The sequence below is a fragment of the Psammomys obesus genome, unplaced genomic scaffold (genome assembly GCF_907164565.1).
Source record: "Psammomys obesus unplaced genomic scaffold, mPsaObe1.curated_primary_1811, whole genome shotgun sequence".
Lineage (NCBI taxonomy): Eukaryota > Metazoa > Chordata > Mammalia > Rodentia > Muridae > Psammomys > Psammomys obesus.
In genome coordinates, this window is record NW_026591086.1 from 7,833,148 (window position 1) to 7,845,379 (window position 12,232).

Consider the following 12,232-nt stretch of genomic DNA (forward strand, 5'->3'; position numbering starts at 1 on the left):
ATGACTGGGACAGTTGGGAGTCCTTGTCTGGAGATCTAGGAACTGCTGAGGGCACTACAAAGTCAAGTGACTCTGCCTTTAGGTAACCACGAAGGGCGCTTTCTGCTCCGGCAGAGAGTTTTTCTTTTCTTCACTGTAAGTTATTCTTAGAGAGAAAACAGTGTTTATAGAAGACTTTTTGAAGTTAGCCAGGCATGGTGGCTCCCATTTGTAATCTGAGCACTTTGTAATCCGAGCACTTGGGAGGCAGAGGCAGAAGGATTGCTATTGAATCTACGAAACTGAGTTCCGGTCCGGCCAGGGCTACATAGGAAAACACGCGCATGTGCACGCCAAACAAGCAAGCAAGTTAACAACAAAACCCAGGTTCCTTGGAGGAAATGAAGGGGCAGAGAAAACACACACAGGCCTTACCAGCGGTCCTCAATCAGTGGCCTCAGTCCTCCGTCTGGCTGTAAGGGAGGCACGGCTGTCCTACCAGGGAGCTGAGCCAGAAGTATAGGGCAGAGGCAAGACTCCGATGTGTGGCTACTCAGTCCAGGCCCTGCCCATTAAAGAGCCGCTGGAGCTGTTCCCCCTCTGACCACTGGGCTCAGGGTCAGAATAAGTGATTCCAAAGCCTCGGGTCTGTCTCCAAGCACTAAACCTAAGCCTCAGGGGACAGCATGACACTCATCCTGGAATCCCAGAGTGCTGTGATGGACCCTTGCCACCCTCAGGCTCCTAAGTTGGAATCCTGCCGACGGTCACCCCTCATCGGGTACAGAGGCACCTGCAAATGGTGGTTCTGTCTGTTCTGTTGGCCTACTTTTCTGCAGTTCTGTTTTTCTAAGCTTAAACAAGAGAAGGAACACGCTGTTTTCTTGAGGTAACCAGGCGGTAACTTGCCATGAGGTTCAGTCAAGAAGCTGATCACTGAGGAAAAGAGAACAGAAACTTGTAGGATCTTGGGGTGGCCAAGCCTCCCTTCCCTGACACCAGCGGGGCAGGATATCTAGTAATATATACATAAAATAGACATTCAGACACAGACACACTTGCATAGGCTCCAAGACAAACTTGCCCAAGGCCAGAGTGTTTCTGAGGCCACAGAGATGTGTACTTACTACCCTTCCCCACCCTTGTCACATGGAGTAGTTGCTAGGTGAACAAGTCCAATTTCCACCTCATCTAATCTTGTATATCTTTACAGACCAAATGGCTGAAGGGCCAGAAGTTCCATTTCAGGTGCGCTCGCCCCCAAAACCAGGTTGGTTTCTAAGATGGCTGCCAGAATGACCTCTCTTGACAATCTCTGACTTCACTACAATCCCAAGTGTTTGCTAAATGACACACCTGCCGACTGCCTTCACCGTGACTAGAGAGAACGCTGTTCTTCTACTGCAGCCCAAACTGTGACAACCCAAATGATGAGCTGCGCCCACCAGGTAACAGCACGTGGGAGGCTGCGGCAGGGGGGAGCCATGAGTTCTGGGCCAGCCTGGTCTTAGTGGTTAAACAATATCTAAAAAAAAAAAAAAAAGAAACAAATCATAAAACTAGGCCTAGGGAGATAGATGGCTCAGTCCCCAATACCCAGCTATGGAGGCCGGTCCTTGTAACCTCAGCACTGGGAAGATGGCCAAAAGAGGATCTCTGGGGCTTTTTGGCCAGCTAGGTAAGCTCTGGGTTCATGGGAAAACTCTGCCTCAAAGAGTAAGGCAGGGAACCATTACAGAAGATGCCCAACATTGACCTCTGGGCTCCATATACACTCCTACACACCCATACATTCACCTGCAGACACACACACACACACACACAGAGGTGTGTGCACAATATACATGACACACACATGCAGAACAACAACAACAAAGGGGGCAGGAAAAGAGGAAGCAAATAGTGCCACTGAAGCACTAGTAGATTCTAGTTGTCAGAGAACCAAAATCTGCCAGAAACCCAGACCATAAATGCCAGCAAAGGAAGCCTGAGAAAAAGAAACCGCTGTGAAAGCAAGAGGAGGCAGGCAAGGATGCACAACACAAAATTTTCTTGAAAAGACGGGGGGGGGGGGAGGAAAAAAAAAACACCTGAAGACTGAAATAACCCACTACATTCCAAAAGTGTTCAAGATGGGGACCCCGCCTCATTCAGACACAGAACTAAGGGTCAAGGCAGGGGTTTCCCAGGATTCAGAGGCTTTAAAAAGCAAACAGAAAGGCTTTGGGCTGGAGCAATGGCTCAGCAGTTGGGAGTACTTGTTGCTCTTGCAGAGTACTGGGGTTAGGTTCCCAGCACCCACATGGGGGCTTACAATCATCTGTGACTCCAGTTCCAGAGAATCCAACACCCTCTTCTGGCCTCCGCAGGCTCTTGCACATGCATGATGCACATAAATTCACACAGAAAAAAAAAAAAAAAAATCCTTTAAAGTGTGGGTGGGTGATGTCTTGGAAGGTGGCCCAGGCAAACTTGCAGTTTGTTGTCCTCCTGTCTTGCCCAGCCTCCCTGTTGGGCTTCAACCCAAGACAAGTGGCTAAGGTGCCTTTTAAACCAAGTTCTCCCAGCATCCCTCAGTCCCTACCTGTTACAGGGTGTGGCTGGCATACCCTCCCCTCCCACAGAGGATCTTCACTATATAATCCAGACATTTTGATTCCCTTTTTCTCTTTCTGCTGTCTCTTTTCTCCTCTCTCTCTCTCTGTCTTTGTCTCTCTCTCACACATGCACACACATACACTAATAAAGAGTTTGAGGTGGTGCAAAGAAGGAAATAAAGAATTCAGGAAGCAAGTAAGACAGTGAGCTAGCCCCACGAGTCTGGTGGGATGACCTGAGTTTGACCCCCAGAGCATTTATTGGTTGTTGGGGATGGAGAGATGGATCAGTAGTTAAGAGCACTGGCTGATCTTCCAGAGGACCAGGGTTCAATTCCCTTCACCTACATGACAGCTCACAACTGTCTGTCACTCCAGTTCCAGAGGATCTGACACCCTCACACAGACATTCATGCAGACAAAACACTAATGCACATAAAATCAATCAATCAATCAATCAATCAATCAATCAATCAATCATTAAAAAGCTGGTGTTGGGGCTGGAGAGAGCTTTAGCGAAGAGCACCTGTTTCTCTTACAGAGGATCCAGTTCTATTCTCAGTACCTGCATGGCGGCTCACAACCCTCTGTGACTCCAGTTCCGGGGGATTTGTGCCATCCTCTGTCCTCCACAGGCACCAAGCACTCACCTGGTACACACACATAAAGGCGAGACACTCATACACATAAAATAAACATTTATTTTGAAAGAAGTTGGTTGGAGTGGGGCCCAGCTGTGATCCCGGCACTCGCACGGATGCTGCAACAGGAGCATCCAATACACAGGCCCAGGAAGCGCTGCCTCAAAACAAGCTAGAAGGAAAGAGCTGGCCTCTGGACTCCCACACGTGATCTGTGACACACATTCACATGCGCACCAAAATAATGAAATTAATTTTTATTAAAGAGAGAATGCTTACAAAACCAGAAACCATGGCTAGAAGAAATCCTTTTTTTTTTTTTAAAGTAGGCAATCCAATAATGTAATTAGCATAATCAGGCTGTGGGGGGAAAGGAGATGAGGACAGTGTGAGAAGGCGAATGTCCTCCTCTGAAATAGAGCAAGAGTCAATAGGTACTGTGTAAAATGAAAACAAGTAATTATAGATGACTCACAAGCAATTAACTTTGCTGGGTAGAAAATTATCTCTTGCAAGGAACATATTTCTTTAAAACCTAATAATTCCCTTTAGTTTACTGCAGCTTCCTTTTCTTCTATTGAAAAAAAAAAAAAAAAAAAAAAACAAAAACTTCAAAGCTTTTCTCACAGGATTATGTAATTTGTTTTTCAATGTCCATCACTGTATGATTGATTATGCCTGAAATATTTGGAATATTGATGAATATACTGTTTGTTTGCTTAGTTTTTTGTTTGTTTGTTTGTTTCTGCTTTTTTTTTTTTTTAAACAAGGTCCATCTACATAGCCCCTGGCTGTCCTGGAACTCACAATGTAGACCAGGCTGGTCTTCAGCTCACAGAGATCAGCCTACTTCTGCTTCCCAAGTGCTGGAACTAAAAGCATGTACCATCATGGCCCAGCAAGAGGACAGATGTTCTGTGGCATGGAGTCAGTTTGGTTTTGGTCTGTTTAACTATCCCAGTAAAGTGGTGTGGGAGTGTGACAGAGTAAGAACAGGCACATCACCAGCATCATCAGCTTCCTTCTCCTTCCCTTCCTGTGAAACAGGGTCTCATGTAGCCTAAGTTGCCCTTGATTTGATAGGTAGCTGAAGCTGGCCTTGAACTCCTGATGCCCCACCTCCTGAGTGCTGAGATTCTCAGAGACCCTCTGGTTTATGCAGTACTGGGGATCAAACCCAGGGCCTCTGGCATACTAGGCAAGCACCCTGCCACCTGAGCTACATCCCAGCTCAAACGTCCTAATAGAGCACGAAACCTAAAACCCAATGGGCAGTGGTGGTGTATATGGGAAGCAGAGGCAGCAGGCAGATCTCTGTGAGTTCAAGGCCAGCCTAGTCTACAGATTCAGTTCCAGGACAGCCAGAACTACAGAGAAACCCTTTCTTTAAAAAGTAAAACAAAACAAAACAAAAAAGCCTAGAATCCAAGAGAAACAAATGTTGACACATCTGATCACAGCGTCTTTCTACAAACACTTCACTGTGAGACCGTCCATATTTATGCTCAGACTAACAATGATACAGTCACCTCCGTATCCCAAATTAGAAAGCTAGTAATTATTCTTTTTTCCATTTCCCTTTACGGATCCAAGGGCCTCGTATATGCTAGGCAAATGCCCCATCTAACAACAGGCCACAACCTAAGCCCAAGCAGCAGCCTTAAAGCCATATGTGCCTCTGAGGTTCAAAGAGCTTCAAGAAGAATTGTGGTAAGACAGATCTGTGATGTATCCCAGATATTCAAGTGGCCAGAGGCAGGAGGAGCTTCAGTTCAGGCCTGCTTGGGCTACAGAGTTAAGTTCAAAGCCAGCCTAAGCAACTAACTTAGTAGGACCCTGTCTTAAGACACAGGTATATGTCTGTAATTCTAAGCATTTGGGAGGTAGAGGTAGGAGCATCACGAGTGGAAGGCCAGCCTTAGTCGTATCATATATAAAGACTAGCCTGGGCTACATGAGATCATGTCTCGTCTCCACTTCCCCCAAACAGTCCCTGCGTACAAAACAGAAAGAAAGAAAAGCTAAGAATATAGGTTCTAGAATTGACCCCCAATACCACAAAAAAAGAAAAGAGGTGTGTGTGTGTGTGTGTGTGTGTGTGTGTGTGTGTGTGTGTGTGTGTGTCTGAGGTGGAGCACACCTGTAATCCCAGCCCTCAGCAAGCTGAAGCAGGAGAATTAATTGCTTCGATTTCTGGGTGTACTACCATGAGCAGTAGGCAACAAAGGAAAAAATCCTTTTTCAAAACAAGTGAAAAACAGATCAACTACCCCACCTCAGTCCCTACTCGTTCATTTGAATGAGCACGATCCAGAGGCCATACCCACCCAAGACAAGCTGTCCTAGGCCCTCCTTCACTCAAGGAGAGAGCTACCAACAGTACGGCTTTGCTCATAGGGTCTAGGCATTTAAGGGTTGTATTTTCCTAGTTCCTGTACCAGACCGGAGCAGCCTCAAGCTACAGCATGCTAAAGGCCACCCAGGGTGGAAGACTTCCAGACAGCACAGGAGGGGACTGCTTGCTCACCTCAAGATGCTAAAAGGGGAAGAATAGAAGGCCATTAAAAAAAAAAAAAAAAAAGCCAACAGTAACCCAGAGCAGATGTAGGGAACACAGGTCAATGGCAACCCAGAAGCAGGGAACAAAATGGAAACCAGTAGCCTGGAGCTTACCGCACCACCGTCTGCTGATCTCCCCAGCTGTGTGTCAGCTCAGTGGAGAGGAGGTTATAAGGCCAGAGACCGGTGATCAGGGTTTGGAGCAGCCAGCAGAGTCTGACCAGGAAGGCGTATTTAGCCCCAAGCTGAGACTGGAATGAGTTTAATGACAGCCAAGCCCAGGGCTGGAGCCAGGAAAGGGAGGGAAAAGCATACTTCATGTCTCAGGGTCTACCAGGAACCTGGGCCTGGGCCTAACAAAGCCAAAATTTCCAAAATTTCTTCAGGCAGGGAGAGACAGGGAAGGGGTCCAAGGGAGCCAGTCGGCACTTCCCACCAAAGCCTGGGCCGAGTCACTCCTATTTTTCTCACTTACCCATCAATAATTCCCAGATTGCAAAAGTGTGGCCTGCTGTCCCTCTAAGTTCCCTGTTGCTTGCCAGACCACAGTGTCCTACGTGTGGCCTAAGCAATGTGGGCCATCGCTTACATCACCCGCCTATGCAAATGCTGCCAGCTCGTTATGGAGGGTCAAAAAGAAAGCAAGGCCTAATAACTACATCATAAATGCTTTTTCTCACAAGCGTCTCAATTACATCCTCTTCCAAGGAGTAGGTATGGGTCACTCTTAGCTCCCCAACAACTTTGGATACTAAATTTCTTGGTCTTCCAACAAGCCTGTTTAACTAGATTTTTGTTCCTTAAAGGCACAGAGGGTCCTCTGGTATCCCTTTGTCAGTATGTGCCTGGCGCAGCAGTGGGCACACAAGGGGCTGGACACAGAGAATTTCTGATCAAAGATGAGAAGTTTAAACCTCCCATCTCACTAACGTCTATAAGGCTCCTACAGTCCAACCCACACTCCTTTCTACAGACATTCTATGTCCCTATATGTGCCCGCAGACCATGTGAAGGCAGCTGTCAGGATCATCTACTATTCCCTCCTCTAAACCACTCTTACTATGAATTTACACACACACCAGCAAAAACATACACATTTTTATTTTGTCTTTTCTTTTCAGGATAGGTTTTGCTATGTAACCCTAGCAAGCCTGGTATTTCACATGTAACCTAGACTAGCCTTGAACTCATGACAATCCTCCTAGTAAGTGCTGGGATTATGGGTAGGCATTATCACACTGGGTATGTCACTTATGTTAAATAAACTAAAAGCTAGCTTATACCTACCAAACCTTAAAACCCAGTCCCAGCCCAGTGCATGCCAGCTCCCAGAGGAGAAGAAAAAATAAGGAGTTCAAGCCCAACCACAGATACATAGCAAGTCTGGGCTATATGAGATTATCTCAAAAAAATAAGAAAGAAGTAAAAAGCAATGACAACAAAAACCCATCTTAATCTAAGAGTTCAGCCATTCAATAAATGGTTACTTCCTGCTAATTACCAAGTATAACACTGAGTCCCTGAGGTGCAAATGACACCAGGGACCTTCCCTCACACAACAGGGAAGGAGCCCTTAGACAACTTAGCAGTACAGTCAAGGTTTACCTGGTCAAAATGAGCCAACAGAGATCCCACACAGGGTATCAAGTGGCCTGGAGACGCATTGGAAGAGATGAAGGAACGGGCTCTAGGCTGAGCTCCCAGGGCCTTCTCCCCAAGATCATGTTGCTGAACAAATACCTGGGCATCTGGTAGCTATGACATAATGACTTCACTGCCAGGGAACCATTCCAGCAAAACAGATGTCCTTGAGTCTATCCTGAGGAAGAGGAGGTCCAGCCTCTTCTTACAAAACCGTTACACATGTGATGAGCACGGCTAACTGGCAGAGTCTGAGTCACACTGGGGATTTAGTAACACAGGATATCAGAGCAGAGTCTGGCTTTTTTTTTTTCCTTAGGCAATACTAGAGCCCTAACCCTAGAGCCTCATGCATGCCAGCACTCATAACAGGAGTACCCCTGTGGAAAAGTGATCAAAGGGTCTATGAGGAGAGATGCTAAAGGGGAGTGAGCACTGAGGAGCTGCTGTGAAGCAGGGTGCGGGTAGGGGGTTTATTGCCAGTGAGCTACACTTCTACAAATACATATATCCTCTTTTTTTTTTTTTAAGATTTTTATTTGTTTTTATTTTGTGTGTATTTTATGTGTTTGCCCAAATGTTTTTCTGTATGCCACGTGCATGCAGTACCTGCAGAGGCCAAAAGAGGGCATCGGATGTCCTGAGACTGGAGATAGAGATTGGCTTGCGCCATCATGTAGGTGCTGTGAATGGAACGCAGGTCCTCTGAAAGAGCAGCACGTTATGTTAACCACTGAGGCATCTCTCCAGCCTCAGGAATGTGTATGTTTGATTCTCTATCCTTAGTAGGCTGAACTATGATTTATTCTCCAAATGAAGTGCATTATAGATAGAACAGACAGTAGGAGTGAATTACCAGTTACGCTAACACAGACATTCAGGGAACAAGTTGTTGAGTATGGCTACCACCACAGACAAATAATGGAAAACAGAACAGGACAATCAGCCTGGTATCGGAGGGCAGGAGAGCTCCCTAGAGGAAAGTTCAGACCCCTAGAACATGTAAAAGTTAAGCTGGGGGAAGGAGGAGAGAGCAGTCTATGAAGTTGTTTCCATAGTTAGGGACTCAGTGAAGACAAAGCATCTAGAACTTGAAGTCCCCAGTGGCTAGACACACAAGAGGTCACACAGAGGACAGAGTTATGGGCTCTAAATATGGACCTTGAAGGAATGAAGAAAACATATGGTTCAGTTGTGTTGGAAATCAAACTCAGAGTCTTAAGCATGCTAGGCAAGTGTGCTACCATTGAGCTATACCCATTTGTAACTATTGTTTTTTTTTTTGTTTGTTTGCAGTCTCACACTCTAGTCCAGGTTGCCTTGGAACTGACTACATAGCCTAGGCTAGCCTAGAACTCCTGGCACTCCTCCTGCCTCAACCACCAAAGAGCTGGGAGTACAGGCATGAGCTACTAGGCCTACCGGCTGCATCATGGAGAATGGGTAGAGAGGCAGGCAGACAAGGAGCAGGAGATCAAACAGTCTTAACAGACGTCCAAGTGAAAACACAGAGCCAGTTTGGTCTAAAGGGCAAATGTTCCGCATTAGCCTCCGACATAACAGCAACCCAGGCTATTGTACAGACCTAGAATTCTGCAAGCAGCAGATTTGGAAGGAGACCACCCCGAATTTCAGGCTAAGACAAGTTTTCTCAGCCCTCCTGCTCCAGCAGGTAGGCAATTTAAGAAATGTGCACTCCAGCTCTGTAGCAAAACATGCCCCAGGGGCCTTTGGCTGCACCCCAAAGATGATCTGCCCCAGCACCCCGTCATTCCCAAGCCCCTCCAAGTCCTCTTGCAAGCCAGTTCAAGCCCAAATCCTCCTCAAAGGCTCCAGCTAGCCAGTCTCCAGGGATGAGATAGGCTGTCATACAATCGTGAATTGAGGGAAGTCACTCCTTAGTGTAAACTTCCAAGTTCACCATCACCTGAGGGCCTGCTGGAAGGACAAATTCTCAGCTCCTCCAGGTAAACCAGAAACCAGGCTGGCCCAGCAGTATAGGTTTTACTTGGGGCTTTGGCAATGTTCCTGCATGCTAAAGCTCCAGGCTCTTGCCACTCCACTTCCATGAAAACCAAAGGAAGGGCCTGCCCTTTCCACCCAGAGTCCAGCCTTCCTGACTGGTCATTGCTTGCTGCACAGCACCTACACACCCTATACTCATGAGAAAATTACTGAAAAAAAAAAAAAAAAAAAAAAGCAAAGAAAAATACCTATTTCCAAACTGGGGAAGAAGGCAGTTAGCCAATCTCTTACATAGCATACTCTTAGGCCAAGGTCATAGCCAGCCAGTGAGTCAATGATTACTAAGATGCAAGGTTTCCCACATCCTCTGGTTCCTCACTGTGTGACCACAAACCAGAGCATCTTACTTCCTAAGATTCCCAACCTAGCCTACTGCCCCTCACTCTAGCCACTTGGAGTCTCCTTCCTTCCTTCCCTTCCTGGTTTTGTCTTATAAGCCCCTACTCCCCTCAACGCCCCACCCCCGCTCCCACACACTCTGTTCGGTAGTCAGGGTTCTCTGCCTTTAGGATCTAGCCTGCTTTCCACCTTCATCTTCATCATTCTTTCCTGGGCTCTGGTCTCCAGGCAGAATATCACACACACACACACCACCACCACCACCACCACCACCGCCACCACCATCACCACCACCTCACCCCATACCCACTCTCTCTCACCTTCCTCTACGTCTCAATGTCATGGCACTTAGGACGTAGGCTTATATTTCAGGTTAACTACCTCGCTGTTTCCTGACAGTCTAGGAGGTTGGCAGGACCTTCAGTAAGTACTTGCATGTAAAGTATAGAAAGGAAAGTGCTTTCATACTTTGACATAACCTCACCCTCCCTAGGCACTGCAGGAAGTTTAGACTTCACCGTGAAAGCACTGGGTAACTAACTCTATGAGGGACAAGAGAATCAGCACAGTAGCATCTTCTAGAAGATCCCTGTGTTGAAAGGGGCAAAGGAGACCATGAAGACCCACCCCAGTGCCCTCCTGATTTACCCATCTCCGTCCCGGCCAGAACTCTGCAGAGAAGCTGTCAAATGCAAGCACAGATGGATTCCAGAGCAAGGGCAAGTGGGGTTCTGCTTCATCTCACATAACACCACAGATGAGCGCATGCTCTATAGATCACGGCCACATGAGCCAGCCTGCTGACACTGCCACCTCCAGGCAGTATGCTGGAGAATGAGTTCCCTAACAGGGCAGCTATTTCTGTATGTATTTCCACTCCCTCCCCAGCCTCCCACAAACTGCTTGCCTATTAAAAAAGGATCAGCATTCTAGGCAGGCTTAAAGGCTTATTCTTTGTAGCTAACACTAACCCTAGCTCCAGTTTGGGCAATTTTCAGACACAGAGACAAAAGAAACAGACATTAAGATAGTTACAGTGCCGGGAGGACAGCCTAGGTGGTAAATGCTCACCTTGAAAGCATAAAAACCCAAATTCAATAACCAGGACAAGAGTATTAACAAAAAAAAAAAAAAAAAACAAAACTGTGTGTGTGTGGGGAAGGTGTGCTTGCCACGGAGGTGGAGAGACAGGTAGGTCCCCGAGGCTTACTGGCCAGCCAGCCTAGACTGCTAGAGAGACCCCCTCCAAAAGAAGAAAAGGTGGAAGTCTAGAGAAACTACTCAGTGGTTAAGAGTCCATACTGCTCTGCAGAGGTACAGAATTCTGTTCCCAGGACCCACAGTGATCCATTGAAAACTGCTCATCGCTCCAACTCCCGGATGTCTAGCATCCTTTTCTGACCTCCGCAGCCACCTACACTCCCACGTGCGTACATGCATATACACATAATTAAAAAATAAATAAGACCATTTCAGAAAACAAAAAGGGGCAACAGGCAACACTGGATAACACCCCGTTGTCCTCTGGCCTCCATACACAGGCGCACACAAACACATGGGCCAGGACACACACACACACACACACACACACACACACACACACACATATATATATATACAACACACAATAAGTTAGTTACAGAAGCACCACTCATCAAAAAACCTGCAGACAACCCAAAGGCCCCTGAGCCACAAGGCAGGCGGAAAACCTTCAGGAAGAGTCTCAGGATGGAACTGGATGTGGCAGAGTGCACACAGGCAGCTTTTAACATGTGGTTCTATCTGTAGGAGATCCCTTCTAGGAAGACCTGAAGAGCCCATCTGAATCTGAAACTGGAAACTTCAGGGGCCAAGAGCCCAGCTAAGTTCTCCTAGTAACACCAAAGGAGCAGGAGGAATCTAGTAAGAAATGTCGACATGTTAGTGACTGAAAAATCTCTGACCTGGACATCCACTTCATACCTACCCCCTTTGGTCAAGAGTCCTCTCTCCTTTTATTGTTAATTAAAAAAAAAAAAAATTACATTAATTCTACATTTAAGCAAAGTGGTACACTTCACCAGGTTGATGGTGTTCTTAGCTTTTACCCAGTTAATGTTTTTCTCCCCCAACTAGAATGAAACTCAAACCTTTTACTGGGCTTTAGAAGTTTCTGTATTAGCTGGTTGTAACGGCATATGCCTTTGAGGGTGGAACTCTGTGAGTTCAAGGCCAGCTAGGTCTACATAGTGAGACCCTGCCTCAAAAAGACAAAAGAAAAAACAGAAGGTGAAGATGAGAGGTAGGTCCCTCCCTTCCCCACATCTCTAAGAACAAAGTGTCCAGAGTGGCAGCTATCTGATAATCTCACCAAAAAGAACATTTCACTTTTCCCCCTGCAGTAAAAGGGAGCCCCACAAGTACAAGCTGTTTCTAGAATTTCTCAGCTGCTCACGGAAACTCTGAGTTTTG

General features: G+C 46.6%; 1 protein-coding gene across 7 annotated transcripts in view; it reads right to left on the reverse strand.

Annotated features, from left to right (window-relative positions):
• The window catches only part of Slc39a14 (solute carrier family 39 member 14), a 44,568-nt gene that overhangs the window by 18,584 nt on the left and 13,752 nt on the right, over nucleotides 1-12,232 (reverse strand). Inside the window, exon 2 of one of the 7 annotated variants that reach the window (XM_055609546.1) lies at nucleotides 1,336-1,504. The exons of 5 other annotated variants lie outside the window; for them this stretch is intronic. The gene's annotated coding sequence lies outside the window, so the exon portion shown is untranslated. Of the gene's footprint in view, nucleotides 1-414; nucleotides 436-1,335; nucleotides 1,505-12,232 lie in introns of those variants that run through there. One more of the 7 variants, XM_055609547.1, reaches the window with a different exon arrangement.